At 50.1% G+C, this 6,000-nt stretch overlaps 1 protein-coding gene and 1 long non-coding RNA gene across 3 annotated transcripts in view; one reads left to right on the forward strand and one right to left on the reverse strand.

The window, feature by feature from the left end:
* Positions 1-6,000, reverse strand: part of TSHZ2 (teashirt zinc finger homeobox 2) — a 443,028-nt gene that overhangs the window by 28,527 nt on the left and 408,501 nt on the right. The window lies entirely within an intron of this gene.
* The window catches only part of LOC106726090, a 13,971-nt gene continuing 10,521 nt past the window's right edge, over positions 2,551-6,000 (forward strand). Inside the window, exon 1 of the long non-coding RNA XR_001362100.1 lies at positions 2,551-2,626. This is a non-coding gene — a long non-coding RNA (uncharacterized LOC106726090). The remainder of the gene's footprint in view (positions 2,627-6,000) is intronic.

Consider the following 6,000-nt stretch of genomic DNA (forward strand, 5'->3'; position numbering starts at 1 on the left):
AACGTGCAGCAGCGAAGCGACTAAAGCAGCAGCTACAGCATCCTGGCCACGCGGGCTCTGTTGTTCCTTCCGGGAACTGCCCGGGGAGACCGGTGGCAGTGTTAGGAGGGTGTAGCGGTGACGAGGATGGGAACAGGAGCATCTCCTTCACACACACACACACACACACACACACACACACACACACACACCACACACACTCATTCCTTGCTTGGAATCTTCCACTGACTTTTCATCATATATAAAAGAACATTTAAGTTCCACCCACATCTCTAGCCTCCTTGTCTCTTCATCCTCACCCACTAAGCCCCACCTACCCTTTCCGCTCCTTTAACATATTAAACTCACAGCTGCCTCAGTGCCTTTGCACCTGCTGGTCCGTTTTTTCTAGAACGTGGTTCGAATGGGACACATTCAGCTGGGGCTTGTTTCTGCACAGCCCTCCAGCTAAGAACGCTTTTGCATTTTAAAGGACCAAAAGGGCAAATAAATAAATGAATAAAAGAAGAGGAGGAAGAGGAAGTTTTGCTGACACCTGGGTTAGAACATGTACCCAGATCTCCTTGGGATGGGTTCCTTTTTACACTCAAGTCTCCTCCCATGTCACCGCCAAGAGATGCTGCCCCTGAACATGCTAGCGCAGCCCCCCTTTGCTTCATTTCATCACAGCGCTAGTCACCAGAGAATGCTAACTTATTAGTTGTATATATTTGTTGGCCACCGTGGTTCTCAACTCTGGCTGGACATAGACTCACCTGGAGACCTGTTAAAAAATACTGCTGCTTGCCTGGCCGGGATGGCTCAGTGGTTGAATATCGACCTATGAACCAGGAGGTTACAGTTTGATTCCCAGTCAGGGCACATGCCCGGGTTACAGGCTCGATCCCAAGTGAGGCGTGCAGGAGGCAGCTGATCAGTGATTCTCCCTCATCATTGATGTTTCTATCTCTCTTTCCCTCTCCCTTCTTCTCTGAAATCAATAAAAAAAAATATATAAAAAAATACTGGTGCCCAGGACTGACTTCCAGGGAATTTGGTTCAATGACGTGGGGTTGGGACCCAGGCCTTGATTCACATACGTTTTTAAAGCTCCCCCTGGATTCTGTCAATTAAAAAAATACTGGTGCCCGGGACTGACTCTCAGGGAATTTGGCTCAATGACGTGGGGTTGGGACCCAGGCCTTGATACACATACGTTTTTAAAGCTCCCCCTGGATTCTGTCAATAGCCAAGCTGGAGGACCTCTGCTACTGTCTGTCTCTTCCTCCTGGAATGTTGGCTCCATGAGGTCAAGAGTGTGGCCGGGATCCTGCCCTTCAAACGGTGCCTGAGACAGAGGAGGTGCCGGGTCAGTTAAAGTCTGTGTCCCACATGCGTGTACAAAGAACCTAGGACGACAGCACTGTGCCAATGACGCAGGGTCTCCCCGGCCGAAGGTCTGCATCAAAAATGGGCGGCAGTTCCAGGAACTCCGTGCGGCTGCCCGAGACTCAGCCCCGCTCAGGATAATGGAATGTGATTCTCCCCGGCTGTCATCTTGCTACTATCAACAGCATTATCAGCTCTCAGCTGCTTTTACATTTATGCGTGATAATCCTCCCCGCACAAGGACTCGGCAACCACCAAACTTGCTTCCTCTTTCAAATTAAATACACTGAAAAGAGCAGAGATTTCAATCCTTCATCTGTTCACAGATGATAAAACATTTCCAAATCGTCAGCCATCGGATTTTTTTTTTTAAATTCTAAGGACGGCCAACTGTTCCCAGTGATTTCGATTACATTTCCTACCTATTATTTCATGTAATGGCATCCCTTAAATTTTAAATTAGCTTTGAAGAATAAAAATAATTGAATTCCTGCTGTTTTGTGTACATAGAGGGTGACAGGAGCTAATGTGATAATTTAAACTGTAAATGAGTCTTCACTTTGTGTTCATTAATTACAGCTAATTACTGAATTACAAACCTTCTTGGTTAGGCACTGTTATGTATTCATGTAGCATGTTGAATCTCCAGCTGGTATAAAACTGTTTTATAGACTTACAAGCTGACACACCAAGCTACCACTGAAACAATTCAGTTTGAAAACAAGGGGGGTGGGAACACGTTACTGCAAATGCTTCTCGGAATTAAAAGAACAGACACCACGCTTCCAACTCATATCTTCGGGGATGGAGGCTCTTGCACGTATAATTAGAACAATTTATGCCACGGGAACGAAAAGGAGCGCGAGGCTGGTCTGCACTCCGAGTGAAAATCTAGACTGTAGCATGTAATTTGTGAGGCTCAAGTGTTCCTGCCCTTATCTTCTTGTTCCCTGGAAACTGAGCATCATAATTATTTATTAACTGATCCTGCTTTTAATAACGAAGAAGTGAAAAGGACGCTGGAAGTCCCGCCCATCCTTTATGACCAGAAATGGCCAGAAAGGAAAGGTTGAAACCGACCGGCCAAGGACGCGGTCAGGGTGCATTCTCTCTCGTTAAGTTAAAAAACAACGTGTTTTGCCCTAGCCGGCTTGGCTCAGTGGATAGAGCGTCACAATCCTTTTCAGGTTTGGGGAAATGCCCTCAGCCACCTACAGATGATTCAACCCTGGGACATGCTGGCATTGGCTTCCGGCAGGTGATCCAATGGGTGTATCATTTGGGATGAGTAGAGCCTTTGGTGAGAAAGTCCTGGCTGTGGAGCAACCCCGCCCCCCAACATACCCCCCTTATCCCCCGAGGCTGGAAGCTCTCGGGCGCCTGACCCTTCGACAGCCCTCGGCACCTCCTCGGCAGCGAGGAGTCCACAGAGGAAAGATTCGGTGACTGCGGGGCGCCTACTGTTTACCTGTGGATGGCAGGAAACCACAGGCTTGCCCTCGAAATGCGACGGGGCTCCCTGGTTAGCCCCTGCCCAACTGACTGCCTGGAGGCCCCCTGCCTTCCCCCTCATCCTCTCCCCACACAGGACACAGCCGCGTGGGTAAGAGGGCCGCCGGCCACTGTCACGGATCCGCAGAACTTTCTGGAGGCTGAGGTGAAGCTGTCTGTTGCCAGCGAGCATTGCCTAGCAGCCATTTCTGCTCCGTGAGAGGATCTGGAACATTCCAGATTGTTCTACAGAGAAACACAACTCATCTACAGTTAGAAATGGAAGAGAAGGGTTTTGAGAACCATGGCCTGCGAGAGCCTGGGGCTGGAGGCCGGGAGGGAGTTTCGTTTGAACTGGGATGACCTGCTTATCCCTGCTGGCCTGGCGGGCCTGGGGGGGCCTGGGTGGGCCTGGGTGTGCGCCCCGTCCTGGGAAACTCAGTCCCAGCAAAGGCAAGGTAGGTCACCTCTCAGGATCCCCCTTCCCCTGGTCCTCACGCTGCGGCCTCGCAGCATCAGTGCTTCCCTCGCAGCGGTGAGAGCTGGTGTGAAGGTCAGGTCAGGAGCCAGCAGAGGCACGCAGAGCAGTGGTCACCATGCCTTATGGTTGCTCCATTCACTCCATGGATGTTGACTGAGTGCCCGGATGCCAGGCCCAGCCCTCCACTGTGTCCAGGGGCAGCAGACACCTCTGAGGAGGAACGGAGGAGTCTCAAGCTCATCCTGGGGGCCTTCAACCCATTATCTCTGCTCCTCAGCCCCTCCAGAGTCTGTATTATCTGGCCCATTTCACAGATGTGAAAACTGCTCAGAAGAGGGGAAGTGATTTCTCCAAGTTCTCCAGCCAATCAGTGGCAAAGCTACTCAGGTCTGATTGCAAAGCCCTTCCATATAATGCACATTCACACCGATTAGCTCATTTGAAGCCTTAGAATCTAAGGCTTAGATCTACGTTTGAGCGCGGGTGAGACAGAGAGAGACCGACGCTCAGAGAGGCCAGGTGATTTGATCAACGCCACACAGAGCTCCTCAGTGGAAGAACTGGGAATAAAGACTCCCAAATCTCTGCTGCCCTGTGCACCCACGCCTCTCTTTCTCCAGGGGGCGGAAATGGAGACCAGAGCTTCTTAAACTCCTCTCCGCCTTGGAACTGATCAAGATGCTGCCTGCACAGAGCTATTTCATACTTGAATACTTCTAAAGTGTGTCGATTATATATTAAAACGGCACTTCCCATGTTTTCCAAATAGTTAAAAGATCCCTCTTAAACGTCATGACAGAGACACCCAGCCCACTTAGCAGCCTTATAAGGGCTTTGAAAAGAATTTATAGCATTTCACAGCACCTTCCAGTTTGGTGGGGGAGACAAAGAGTGACCACTTTCGTGCAGGAACAAAAAAAATACTGGTAACAGAATGTGCTCCATGCGGCCAGCGAAGGTACCCATTTGGAATGAAATGGGGATGATGCTTAGAAACCAGTCTCAATGCAAAACCATAATTTGTGCAAATGGTTGCGTCTCAGGATGGCGCTCAGGTACTCGACGGCTCTTCAGAACGAGGGCGTGCTATTAACAAAGCACCCCGTTCCGCACAGACTGAAGCTGTATCTTCACGGGATGAGAAATCACTGTAAATCGGTTTTTACTTCAAAACCGGCTTAATAACCACCGCACAGAGTGCTCCAGTCCACACAATGTGCAGCTTAATTTTATCCCCAACCTCCACCGCCTTCAAAACAGAAACCGGAACAGGGGGGTACATATTTGAGAAGGCCGTTCAGGCAACTTTGCTAACGATTTTTGAACAAGCTCCAACGGAGGCCTAAATGCCGACGACATCCATAAACAACTCTATACCGGCCAATTAGGGAGCCGGAGACAGCGTCCTGTCAGGGGCATTTGCATGGCGATGCGTCTGAGATCAGAGCCGTGAGGGATGGCTCCGTGGCTCCGGGTGATGGGCGGTGCGCAGACGGATGACTATCATTACGATATTACGGGGACCCACACCTTCCCAATTACTGGCAGGCTTCATTAATTACCACCGCATCTCCCTAATAGAATCCGTGCCCGGCTTATCAGCGCCTTCCCTCTGTCTACCTAAACCCCCACTCAGCAGTCGATCACCTATGAAAAATGAGACCGTGCAGCTTCGAGTGGCCTATTTAAAGGAATAAGAAAAATGAACGAGGAGGAGGCGGGGGAACGTGCAGCAGCGAAGCGACTAAAGCAGCAGCTACAGCATCCTGGCCACGCGGGCTCTGTTGTTCCTTCCGGGAACTGCCCGGGGAGACCGGTGGCAGTGTTAGGAGGGTGTAGCGGTGACGAGGATGGGAACAGGAGCATCTCCTTCACACACACACACACACACACACACACACACACACACACACTCATTCCTTGCTTGAAATCTTCCACTGACTTTTCATCATATATAAAAGAACATTTAAGTTCCACCCACATCTCTAGCCTCCTTGTCTCTTCATCCTCACCCACTAAGCCCCACCTACCCTTTCCGCTCCTTTAACATATTAAACTCACAGCTGCCTCAGTGCCTTTGCACCTGCTGGTCCGTTTTTTCTAGAACGTGGTTCGAATGGGACACATTCAGCTGGGGCTTGTTTCTGCACAGCCCTCCAGCTAAGAACGCTTTTGCATTTTAAAGGACCAAAAGGGCAAATAAATAAATGAATAAAAGAAGAGGAGGAAGAGGAAGTTTTGCTGACACCTGGGTTAGAATGTACCCAGATCTCCTCAGGATGGGTTCCTTTTTACACTCAAGTCTCCTCCCATGTCGCCGCCCAGAGATGCTGCCCCTGAACGTGCTAGCGCAGCCCCCCTTTGCTTCATTTCATCACAGCGCTAGTCACCAGAGAATGCTAACTTATTAGTTGGCCACCGTGGTTCTCAACTCTGGCTGGACATAGACTCACCTGGAGACCTGTTAAAAAATACTGCTGCTTGCCTGGCCGGGATGGCTCAGTGGTTGAATATCGACCTATGAACCAGGAGGTTACAGTTTGATTCCCAGTCAGGGCACATGCCCGGGTTACAGGCTCGATCCCAAGTGAGGCGTGCAGGAGGCAGCTGATCAGTGATTCTCCCTCATCATTGATGTTTCTATCTCTCTTTCCCTCTCC

This window comes from Myotis brandtii, unplaced genomic scaffold, assembly GCF_000412655.1.
Source record: "Myotis brandtii unplaced genomic scaffold, ASM41265v1 scaffold225, whole genome shotgun sequence".
In the NCBI taxonomy this organism is placed as follows: domain Eukaryota; kingdom Metazoa; phylum Chordata; class Mammalia; order Chiroptera; family Vespertilionidae; genus Myotis; species Myotis brandtii.